The following is a 12,779-nucleotide window of genomic DNA, read 5'->3' as shown; positions in this document are numbered from 1 at the left end:
CTTGGACGTGAGGAAAGGCAAACCCCTTCCCGCTGTCTGATTACATGATTCTAATCAAGTTCCACTGCTTGTTCACGAAGAACAGATGCACAAACCCAACAGAGCAGTCTCCACCTTTTCAGACAACAGGAGCAGAAATGCAAGTCAGAAGCTAAAGATGATCCTGTCTGGAGTCTTATTGCTCTGCTGAACAAATGAGAAAAAAAAAAAATAACAGCTTGTTCATGTCTACCGAGTGATGCTAAAGAGTTTCTCAAATTGACTTCTTCGAAGAAAAATTACCACTAATAACTCAATTTCTTCCTAGTCTTCCCCACCCCCACCATACCTGATATTTTAGATAAAAGAATTTAACAAAATATTAAAAGCAAAGGCAAGGCTTCCCAGGTAGCCAACTTAATGATGAAAGACATTATGAATCCCCATTCACCTCTAACCCTAACCCATCAGATACACAAATCGAGTTTCCCACTCTATGGTTTTACCTATGAAAAACAGTCTATTCCAAATGACACTGAAAAACTGTCAACCAATGCTGCTCTAAGGACAACCACAGTCTTACTGATAGCAGCCATGTGATACTATGGAACAATCTCAGGTTTCAATTTAATTGTGGTAGCTAGAGTTTTATTTTCCTTTTCACAAAACAGACTACAGGGTTTCTGCTCTGACCCGACAGACATCTCATCCGAGTGCCTCCTACTCTGCCTGGGAAGTAGCTGAGCTCTGCCATTCGCCTCTCCTGACTATTTACCATCCCTTCTCACCCTGCCCACTATTGCCCGGGAGCTTTTACCTGGGTCCATCTATCTAGACAACAGAGGTAGGTTTACTAGAATTCCTGCTTTCCTTCCTGTAATATTACAGGGCCACTGTGTCCCCTCCAAAGGTGACAGCTCCAGATTGTTTTTTCTTGCTCCTTCCCTCTAGTCACAAAGCCTCAGTCTTTCTTGTTTCCTTCCTTTAGGACTTACCCTCACTGTGCCCATCTACCCACAATTTCTAATGGGTCTCTTTTAGAGCCCTCCCCAGAGGACTTGGTTTACACATACCTTCTAGTCAGGTCCTAAGACATAGGCTTGAAGAGTGGGTTTTCACCGACCCCGTCAAAGGAAATTGTCTGTAAACTCTGACAGACTATAAGGTTTCCATAAACCCAGCACAGACTCTTTTGAATATGTAAGGTTTCGATGTCAAGGACATCCAACTGAATCTTACCATATTCCTACAATTCTCAGTGTGCTATAAAAAAAATAAATAAACATACAGAAGACATATGTTCAGGATTTGAATGTACCCTGCCAAGCTAACCAGAAACAACTGAAGGACTCAGACACATCTTTGGAAAACAAACAAGGTCCCATCTTCCTGACATGTCCTGCCATCAGGACATCCTGAACCCAACCCCGAGATGCTAGCTCTTAAGAGCGTGCCATCAAATTCTGAAAAGCAACTAAGTGGGTTTATATTATTGTTAATAAGTACAGTGATCACAACTGTCACTTCTGAAAGAGGTCAACATCGGTGACCTAGATTTACTATGTTCCCCCAATAACTCTTGAAATGAAAATGCAATGCAGTTTCTAAGGTACACCGTTCTTTTTGTCTACAGTTCATTTCTCAAACAAATGAAACTTAACGTCGGGTACTCACTAATGACACTTCGTAAGAGCACTGCCATTGATCCCTCCAGATCCCTTGGGAGAAGGTACAGGATGCCAATTTTTCTAGCTTTTGTTTTAGGCTTGTTCACACCTTTGGTGGGTTGGGTTGGGTTGGGTTGGGTTGGGTTGGGTTGGGTTGGGTTGGGGAGTCAGTGTATTGAGCCTGGGTCATGCTTATGTAATCCAGGCTGGCTTCAAGCTCAACATCCTTTTGCCTCAGCCTCCTGGGTGTTAGGCTTACAGATAAGTACCACCAGCCCTAGCTTACGGTGGATTCTTTGATAATTCTATACAGATGTTGTTCAACAACCAGCAGTTTGTATTGCCAGGACTCCACAGATGGGTACTCAAGTCCCTTAGATAAAAGAGAGTCGTATTTGTTTACACATCCCCTCCCCTCATATTTAAATCATCTCACTATTGGTGGTACCTCATACAGCATAAATAGTTATAATAATGTATTTTTCAGGGAATAACCATCAAAAAATGTCCAGGGCTGGGGAAAGAGCTCAAATATAGAGTGCATAAAACAATACGTACATGTTCAGGGCAGATACTCTCTCTCCCCCAAACAATTTTGACTTGTAATTATTTAAACACAGGCATGGAAAGGAGACTACATTAGCAAATCTGAATTTATAAGCCCTGACAGGCATTCTTTTTTTTCTTTTCTTTTTTTTGTTTTTTTTTTTTTTTTTTTTTTTTTTTGTTGTTGTTGTTGTTGTTGTTTTTCAAGACAGGGTTTCTCTGTGTAGCCCTGGCTGTCCTGGAACTCACTCTGTAGACCAGGCTGGCCTTGAACNCAGAAATCCGCCTGCCTCTGCTTCCCAAGTGTTGGGATTGGGCGTACACCATCACTGCATTCTTAACCCCCAAATGAACTGAATTGTCCAAGGTTCGTATCAACCTGTATTATGCATCTGCCCTGTGGACCCTGACTTTTCTGAACCCAGACTCATGATGCTTACGGCATGTCCCTGTTGGAGAAGGCCTAGAGTCTCAAAGCTAACCAAGACGATCAGAAAACAGACTTTTCACTCTGATTCCACAAAATATCTCTTTATTAAAGGGCTTTCACATTAGCCCCTTAACTGTGGTTTAAGGAAATGAGTAAATGATTTATTTCTAAAGTCATTTCTGGGTATACAATATAACTGACTCTAATTGAACTTGTAAAGCTATGTAGCAATTTGGACTATGTTTCAGTTTAGAAGATCCAGTTATATGCATAACCTAAGGTTCTGTGAGACAGAAATTCTATCAGGGACCTTTTTGTAAAAGGCAATTTGACAGTGTTTTCTCTGAATTTTAAAGGTGATTAAGCCATCTTGACCAAGTAATTCTATTTCTTGGAATTTAGTAATAAAAAATTTTCACAGAAACTCATGAAGAGTAATGAAAAGAAATCTGCTATCTTTCACTGTATAGTTATGAGAAAACCGTTAAAGCCTGTCCTTAACACACAAGATGAGATAACAGTATCCAGACCATAAATAAAATTACCATAAGATACAGTTATGAAGACAAAGCAAGTCAAAGAAAAATAAATGTAGTGTGATGCAGTTTATATAATAAAATGCATCTGCATGTACAGTATGATTCAATTTATATAACAGGAAAACCATGTATATGTTATTTGTGTATGTAAATGAATAGATAAAAGGAGGGGAGAGACACTTGCAGCTGCTGCCAATGGTTATATCTGGGGAGGGTGTAGGTGGAAAAGAGTACTTTACATATTGCTTCTGTATTTCTGCATTGCCACTTCAACTGGAACATATTATTACATCACTTACATCATTTTAAAAACCAGCGAAAGTAAAAACTTAAATTCCAGAGGGCTTCGGCTATGTAATCAATAACCAAACATCAGTAGATACAGGAGAAGCCCATCTCAAGGGGCTACGTTTCCATTTGACCCGAAGTGATCTCCCACTGGAGACTGGGGAGGAAAAATTAGGGTGGGTTCGCCTTGAAATACTAGTCTGCAGAAACAGATCTAACTTCTCAGCGTTCAGGATAAATACTGCAACTGTCAAGGCAGGGAGAGATATCCCGTGATTTGCAGAATTCAGCCAGTGACAGAGGCAAGAGAGGCTCTCTGACCCCGTAATAAAGGCGGTCACTCATTTCTCTAAGCTAAACTGATTACAGTTCAAAGCACTGTCAAGTAGTGAGCTTGAAAACCATGCCCCGCCCCTCTCGACTCTGAACTCTTGTTCGTACCTTAGAAAAATGGGATGAGAAAAAAAAAAAAAAAGCCAGATATTCAGAATTCTATGCTCATTCAAAACACGGGAGAATATATAATGAATTTTGAAACCTCCCCCTTTACCAATATAAAAAAGTCTGAAAAAGCAAATAAAACTAATGACATTTTCTAGGGCACAGTGCATCTGAGAACTTACACTTGACCAAAGGACCGACGTGGGAACTCTCAGGCTGAATTCCTGCCACAAATGTGTCCGGTTTGGCAATAACATGGATTGTATGCATGCAAGTGGAGGCCAGAGGGCAACTTCCCGTGTCATTCCTCAGTTGCAACATCCTTGAGCTTCGTTTTTATGAGACAGGGTCTCTCACTGGCCTGGGGATGACTGACTGCTCCGCACTGGCTGTCTAGCAAGCCCCGGGATCTGCCTGTCTCTACCTCTATGGCTCGGGAATTCTCTGGAGTAGCACCACTATTCCCAGCTTTGTGACATGGTCCTTGGGCTCCGTCTCAGGTCTTCATTTCTATGTGGAAAACATTGTGCCAGCTGAGCAGTCTCCTCAGCCCAACTTCCGAGCACTTTTTTAGTCTACTTAACATCTATTTTACGTGTATGAGTTTCTGTCTGCATGCATAGCTGTGCACTATGTATGTACCTGGTCCTCACAGGGGCCAGAGAGAGCATCGTCCCCTGAGACTGAAATTACTGATAGTCCTAAGTCACCAGGAACCAAACTTGGGTCCTCTGAGAAAAAAAAAAACAAAAGCAGCCAGTCCTCTGAACTAGCTCTCCAACCCCATCCAAGCACTTTCAAATGAGGAGCTTTCACGTTCCAGATACTCAGATTCCTCACTTCACTATAAAATGTGCATGCGGTGGCAGACTCCTCTGGCAGCTTCTCCTGGAAAGGAACACACATAGGCCACCATGCCTAAGGTCCCCGACACCTGTTCAACAGCACCTGTGTATGTGCTTTACCTGGCTCCTAAACCAGAGGTCACAGCAGTCTCACTGAAGCCATGAAACTCTGCCAGCTGACCTTACTTCTCCTTTTGACCTTAAATGTTTTTAATGATTATTTGGAAATTTCACACAATGCACTTACTTCCCAGTCCTTCCAGACCCTCGCCCTTATGAGCTCTCCCAAAACCAAAGAGAAGGCCAAGTCTTCACTCGTAGTCCCCGGTGCATGTTACCGTCGGTTAATCCCCTCCTTCACCCTTTCAGTCTATGCAACTGCAGAAACCGAAGCCCCTAGGATGAGACTAGGAAACAGGACTTCATCCTCAAGTTGCTGTTCTGATTCCATCTTCACAGCAGTTGCCATAAGCATATCTGTTACATCTTAGCCCAGCCACTTAAAATAACTGCCTCACCATGTTTTGTGGTGAGAGAGAGAGAGAGAGAGAGGAGAGAGACCCTTCTGCAGCATGCACGATACCAACTACAGGTAACATGGAACTGTGGTTGAAACATTGGAGTTCTGGGCTAACATGGTGCTTGCCTAATATCCCAGCCTTTGAGAACCTAAAACAAGAGGATATGCAGTTTGGAGCCAACATGTGCTACACAGCTAGACCGAAAAACTAAACAAAAAAAGGTTTCAGTGTCAATCTACTTAGATTTCAATCCCAACTCTAAGCCCATCACATGATTAACCTCTCAAACATAAGTTCTCCACCAATGTAAACCTAAAAGATGGTTACAACTCCATAACCCACCCACCCCACCCCCGCAAAAAAAAAAAAAAAAAAAAAAAAGTGTCTAGGAAGATTACATGAAGTGGCATGTTTCAAGGTCTGGACAAATATCTGGATTGGGGGTTTTGGTTTGGTTTGGTTTCCCCTTTACTAAGGTTATTATTGAGACTATGAGTAGAAGAGTTGAATGTTCCTGCTAATGCCCATGGGAGCAGAGGAGGCACGATGTGCCCCTAAACATCAGTGGTCCCTAAATGATTCCCATGCATGTTCCCATCCTCCTAAAGCTAAATTGCTTAATATGGTCTCTTTTTAAGCCTTGCTGGAGGACACAGAGGCCCTGGGGATGGCATCTGGCTCCTGCATTACAGTTCAAAACCCCACACTCATGGAATTTTTAAGGCTATTAGAGCTGAGCAATGTTGTATTCCTCTATCCAAATGCAGTCACAGGGTGAGATGAGTCCAGAGGAAGATCTGGCATCAGGAGGTAGCCTGTGGGGGTCACTGGACCACTCCCTGACTGCCAGATGGAACTCCGAGTATGTCTTACGTGTTTTAAAAGAGCTGCTTCTGCATGGGCTTCAACAGCGAAACCAATGCCCTCTACCCTGTTGGAGCAAAGTGAGTATTTTGGGCAGTGATCCTGCTAGTGTCAGTAGAAGAAGGGGCAGAGTGGTTGTCACAGCAACAGAAGTGCTGTTCCCAGCACCAATCACCATCACCCAGCACCATCCTTAACCAGGGGGTTGGGGGGGGGGGAGGGTATTATTTAATAAGAAAGTCAACCAAGGCTCTGAGTGGACGCATGGGACCACATGGCCAACAGAGGACACCCTCGGGATAGAAGCTTAGGGATGACTGATTCCAGCCCTTTAAGCTCTCAATGTCTACTCCCGAAGAAAAACCCAAAACACGACTCCCCCCACCTATCCATCCACCAACTCTGAGAGCGATCACGTCTCAGGCCAATGTTCTTCACATTGTAGGGGTTATGTTCCATTTTTGCAGTCTGGTAAATGCTCTAGACTCTTCTAAGTATATTTCAAATGTGTAAAATTAAATACTACTTATAAATACCACAGAAATGAATTATATCTATCAAAATAATAAGTCCTTAAATGAACTCACACTGAGGTGGAGAGGTGGCACAGCAGAGAAGAGCCCTTGTTGTTCTTCCAAAAGGGCCAGGATTTGGTTCCCAGTACCCACATGGTGGCTAACAACCTTCTGTCACTCCTGCTCTCGAGAAAACAATGCCCTCTTCTGGCCTCCTAGGACACTGCACATGCATGGTACTAAGACATACAGGCAGGCAAAATACCCATACACATAAAATTAAAACAAATCTAAAAAATAACAATCAAAAACAAATGAATTCATATGAAATGCACATCTTTTCAACCCAGTGAACAGCAAAGGCTAACAATGAATGGTTCTAGTTCATGCTGGAATTGTCGCTTGGAAATGTATAAAAATCAAAGACCTACCAACAATATTTGTGGGCTATGTTCAGACCTCAATGATACAGATCTACTGAGGTGAAGGCCTCTGGTCTAGGTGGGGAAAAGAGCTGTCTAACATAAATGAGTGTTCTGTGTTCTCTCTGGATCGGCCACTCACGTAGAATCGGAGTTACTCGTTCTTCCGGCCTCTACGGAAATGGCTGCTTTAGTTCATTTATGCCAAATAATATCCTTTCATTGTTTAAGAGGAAAAGAAGGCTTTACAAGGGTGATGCATACTAAACTAATGACTTGCCTGCCCCTCCCTCTCGATAGCTAGAGGATCTCTTGGATTTCCCCCAAGAGATCACTGTGAGAACTGTGAGGGAGACTCCCAGAAAAGGGGAAAAGAGAATTCTCTGTGCTCACATGGTGTATAATACTCTCACTGCAGGTTGTATACACCGTAGCTGTGCGAGGTCTTCAGAGGAGACTCCTACCGTCCTGTCCACCTGTTTTGCTTCCATTAAAGTAAAGGAGAGAAAAGGTCCAGTTCATAATACCAGGAATTTTTTTTTTCTAAAACTGGCCATTCATTCTGCTGAACAAAATGATGTCCTGGCTAAGATTTGAAAGGGAGGGCATTCCTCCCTCCCTCTAGGAACTCTGCTTACACCTTCCACAGAACAACAGCATCCAATGGGAGGAGAACCCAGCCAGGCAATCAGAAAGTGAGGTTCATACTCATGTGAAATGGGTTTTGCAAATAAAGATCACTCGGGGACAACTTTTTTTTTTTTTTTTTTTTTTTGGTTTTTCGAGACAGGGTTTCTCTGTATAGCCCTGGCTGTCCTGGAACTCACTCTGTAGACCAGGCTGCCCTTGAACTCAGAAATCCGCCTGCTTCTGCCTCCCAAGGGCTGGGATTAAAGGCGTGCACCACCACACCCGGCTCAGGGACAACTTTTTGAAAGCAGGCTGAGAGCTATAAGGACAAGGCAGGATTCTCAGTCATCCACTCGCTGCTGTATTAGTTACTCCAGTCTCCCCACCCCGCAGGCAACCCATTCTCTGTTGGTTGTAAAGAACTAGAGGCATGAACACTCAAGGTAGAACTGGAAAACAATATTGCAGTTTGAGGAAGCAGTTCTTCTTTAAAGGGTTAGGCTTTATCAAAGAAAAAACTATTACACAGAAAAATAAATATGAAGGAATAGAAGCAAGGTTATTCTATGCCCTGTGTAGGACCAACCTCCGAATAGGAAACAGTGGCATAGACTGCCTGAGAGTTAAACAGTATCTGTGCAAACAAGGTTAACATTTGAACTTGAGCCAAAACCCAGGTGCCTGTCAGTGCAGGGGGATGTCCTTATTTCTCAAGAGGTGATTACCTCTCCTCCACAGACTCCTTCACTTAGGAAGTAAAAAGTAACTGTTTACAAACTGCAGTCTGGATGTGAACTACGCATAGGGATCAGTAAACATCCTCAGGGTTCTTGACCTTATTCTAAGTATCAGATGCAGAGCATCTTGCTTTTATGGAACTCACCAATATCTGGTTTTCCAAGCACGTGTCATCCCTGCTGGTAAGCAAGCAGTGGAAGTGGTCACAAATGACACTAACCGAGTCCTAGTGTGCCGCATAATTTTCATTTGTCAAGTAGTATTTCCCCAAAGTATCTGAGTTCACTAACAAGGCATTTGTTGAGAGTGTGAAAATTACAAAAACTATTCCTTCCTATAGCACTATTAGCTAACTGCTCTGGTCCAAAAATACGTAATTTATTTGCAACTGAAGATTTTAAAATTAAAAAACAAAAATGTGTCAGCTAATTATTAACTTTATAAAAATCCGCCAGTTCATCAATTCTGGCATTTGGGTTTTGCCTGCTGCACCTCAAAAACTGGGGGGGGGGGGGGTGACAGTCAGACACTGTCCTCAGGAGCTTATATCCCAGCCTGTCACAGCACAGCATGCCACAGTAATGGGTTCACATACAACATCACGGCCGTGTACAAACCCAATTTCATATGAAGGGTAGGTAGGCAGGAACGCAAGGCAATCATTTAGTCATTCAATTACCAGTGAACCAAAATCGAAAACAAATTAGTAGTGGCCTAAGAAAGTAGCACGTTCACTAGGGTTGCCAATGGTGTACCATGTTGTACAAAATCAGCAGCATAGATTGATCTACAAGCAGCTAGAAACATTCTTGGAAAGAGTGTAAACAAATACATTAGAGCACCAGCACCAAATGGACTCTATTGGGGATGGAATGAAAGGTTTCAAGGGTGTTACAAATCTTTAAAATCCACTTCTTAAAAAGCTCTTTTGAAACCTTTAAGGGTTTTTTTTTTTTTTTTTTTTTTTTTAAATTCCCATATTTCCCTATCTGATATGACAGAAAGCACGCAGCCTGGATTCGGGGCATGTAAGTTTAACATCATTCACATTTTAAAAGATACAAATATAAAGCTCGGAAAAGAGAATATTTCAGCACAAAGCTCTCCTGCGTGGGTGTGCATTTGTAAAGTAAAAGTAGAATTATTCCAACAGATGTAAATGTGCTCTCTGTGATCAAATGGAGTCTTCTGAAATTCTGTTTTGACAGTTACTTGTAAAACAGCATTTCCACAGCGATTAATTCAGAGCTGGTAGTGATATCATCAAAGCTAAATCAAAACTAACTTCTGATGGCTGAGTAATAAAAGCGGGGAGGGGGAGGGGGCAAAGCACACTCAGGAACCCAGCACTCAGCCCTCTGCAGCACCCTGTTACATGTAAAGATACACTCATTCTGTCAAACCAGTTTCACCAACATAAAAATGCTCAGAAAGTGCGATTCCATTTTAAAAGTAATTTTTTTCTTACAAGAGGTTCCCCCAAGACACCAGTCATATATTAAATGTCTACAGTGTAAAAAAAAAAAATGACATAATAAATCAATACACCAGTTGAAAAGTATGCAAGACTGTTCTGTGGGGGAAAAAATTCTAGATTACATAACACAGACAGTCAGGGATTACACCACAAGATCCTAGTGAGCTGAATTTCTCATCCTCTGTATCACTCTGCAACTTAGGATATCAAAGTTTGAAGGGTTCAAACATTTGGTTCTCAGTTCAAACACATCTTTAAAAACATTAGTCTTAAAAATACTAAAAGGATTAAGTTGAAATTTTACACACATACACACACACACACACACACACACNACACACACACACACACACACACACATCTTCCTACCCTAAAGAGTAATTCTTCACTTTCTGAGATCCTGGGAGTCTGCCCAGGTAAAGTCACTGGTTGCTCTTCCTGGTCATCTTTATTTTATGGTCTGATTTTTCCTTAAAAGAGAAATTCAATTTTTTTCAAAGCATTATACACCTGCCTGTGCTTGGACGTTACTGTTAACCATGTTTATTCAACACATTATCTCCACCAATGGATAATTTAAATTTATGGACCACTATGCATCCCACTTCTACTTCAAAAGATGGCGACTGTCCACGAATGTTTTGCCCCAAATTAAATCTCAAGCCCCTTGCTTTAGAGAAATAGGAAGAATCACTATAGGAGTTTAGGTTTTTTTTTAAGTCATATCTCAATATGCATGCATATTTGTGGAATATAAGACATTTGCCTTTCTAGAAAATGCTGGTTTTATAACTCTAGAGTTGTTCAATTGGAAAATTCTGTGTTTTCACACTTATATTCAGTAGTTTACTGAGTCTAAACTCAAAAATTGTACACTATAGACAGGGTCTAATTGACTAAGAAAAAACAACTTTAAACTTCTGAAAATAAAGCAATGTTCTTTTACATGCTTTTAGGAGGCCCAGATACTGCCCTGAAGGAGCGCTTAGCCTGTCAGTGTCAACTGGAAACGGTCTATCATTTGTAAGCTGTCCCCAGAAGACGCTAAAGATGCACACGCACACACATTTACATGCGTTGCACAGTGCCAACTATTTCCAACCAAAATAATCATATACACGTCGAGCCGAGCTATTTCTAGCGCAGAAGAGGGTGAACGTCCGGGTAAGCAGAGGAAACCCAGTAGCAGATGATTGCCGGAGAGGCGGGTGGCGGCGGGGTCCCCTGCCTCCCGCGCAGGACGCCTCGCACCCCGCACCTGCACCGGGTCCCCGGCAGGGCAACCGGGGGCGCGCGCGCGCGTCCGGGACGCACCCGCGGGAAGCCGGGTAGCCCGGCGGGCTGGGAGCGGCGGGAGCATCCCCGGGCGGGACCCAAAGCGCCTTCTCCTACCTGTCACTTCGAGGCGAGTCGCTGCCGGGGATGCGGCCACCGCCGCCTCCGGGAGCCCCGCTGTGTTCGTGCGCGCGCGCGCGTGTGTGTGTGTGTGTGTGTGTGTGTGTGTGTGTGTGTGTGTGTGTGCGCGCGTGTGAGAGCCTGTTTGCGGCGCGGCTCCTGAGCCGCTCGCGCGCCGCCACCCCCTCCCCGCCGCCGCCGCCGCGGCCGCCGAGCCCCTCCGGCGCCGCCCCGCCCTCCGCCGCCTCCGCCCCCCCACCGGCCAGCGCCTCCCCGCCGCGCTCACCTCGGCCGCCCGCTGCCCAGGGCGCCGCCCTCCCGCCGCTCCCGCCGAGCCGGGCCCCGTGCGGCCCCGGGCCCGCCGCCCCTGCTCCCGGCCGCGACGCTGCCTCTGGAGCCCAAGCCGTCGCCTCGCAGCCCCAACCTGCCCGGGCTACGGAGCATGCCCAGTGCGGCGCCCGGCGGGGCTGGGGGTGGACCGGGGCCGCGCGGGCCGGCCGGGGTGGGGGTTGGCTGTCCCGGGGTCGCCACCGCCTTCCCGGTGCAGGGTCTGGGCGCGCGCCGTTTGGGGACTGAGCTGAGCCAGCAGCGGGACACCACGCGCCGCTGGCCACGGACTCAGCGGGTGCCCGGCCCGGGAGGAGGGGGCGCGAGCCAGCCAGAACCGGGAGCGGGGAGCGGGAACTGCGCTTTGGTCTATGTTACGTTGAACAAACACGGAGAGAGCTTGTACACTGCAGCAGGCACTGTGAGAGAGGGATTTTATTCATTCAGCCCGAGAAACAATCTGCCGGAGGAAGTACTACAACAGGCTTACACTGAGCCAGAAAGTGATTTCCAAAGTCTTCCCCCAAGTGATCCTGAGACGAGCACCCCACTCCACCCCCCAGACTTCGGTCCCAGGGATGCTGGGGACCGCTGTGGCCAGCTCTCCCTGTCCCTTGAACCGACACCCGGATGCTCGAAGTCCTGCTGAGGCGGCATGGCCATGTGCATCCCGCGTCACCCTTTGTGGAGACCCTACACTGGAGCCGCTCCGGAACTCCCCGAGGGCTTCCTCCTACCGAGGCCACTCGGCTTCCTCCCTCTCCTGCCTGGCGGCGGCCACCAAAACCCGGAGACGTGGCACCTGCGCACTGGGGACTGGGGCCCAAGCTGGCGGCTGAACTGGGCATGCTCAGCTGACTGAGCTGGGCTGGCAGGTCAAGAGGAGAGGGGTCGCTTTGGAGGTTAGCTTTAAAAAAATGGAGAAGAGGGCAGAAGTGTAGGCACAAAGGCACAGTCCAGGCACGTGGATACAAGCAGTTGAAAATGCCAGAGTCGCTCCCTTAGTTCATTCTGGCCGTTTTCAGTACGGATAGAAAGAAAATAGCCACCAAAAGTTGATCAACTAGTGTGATGTGTGATGGTAAGTACATGCCTGTAATCCCAGTTAGTTTACAGAGCAGCCTAAACTATACAGTGGGTTCAAGGTCAACGTGA

The 12,779-nt window shown here is 45.3% G+C and overlaps 1 protein-coding gene across 10 annotated transcripts in view; it reads right to left on the bottom strand.

The window, feature by feature from the left end:
* The window catches only part of Plcb4 (phospholipase C beta 4), a 368,815-nt gene extending 356,787 nt beyond the window's left edge, over positions 1–12,028 (bottom strand). For 6 of the 10 annotated variants that reach the window (XM_029535869.1, XM_029535876.1, XM_029535875.1 and 3 more), the window contains exon 1: positions 11,295–11,474. The gene's annotated coding sequence lies outside the window, so the exon portion shown is untranslated. Of the gene's footprint in view, positions 1–11,294; positions 11,485–11,583 lie in introns of those variants that run through there. The other 4 variants (XM_029535879.1, XM_029535877.1, XM_029535881.1 and 1 more) reach the window with 2 other exon arrangements.
* Positions 12,029–12,779: the final 751 nt, after the last annotated feature.

This window comes from Mus pahari, chromosome 3 (assembly GCF_900095145.1).
Source record: "Mus pahari chromosome 3, PAHARI_EIJ_v1.1, whole genome shotgun sequence".
Classification (NCBI taxonomy): Eukaryota; Metazoa; Chordata; class Mammalia; order Rodentia; family Muridae; genus Mus; species Mus pahari.
The sequence above is the reverse complement of the archived record's forward strand: the minus strand, read 5'-3'. Positions and strand labels throughout refer to the sequence as shown.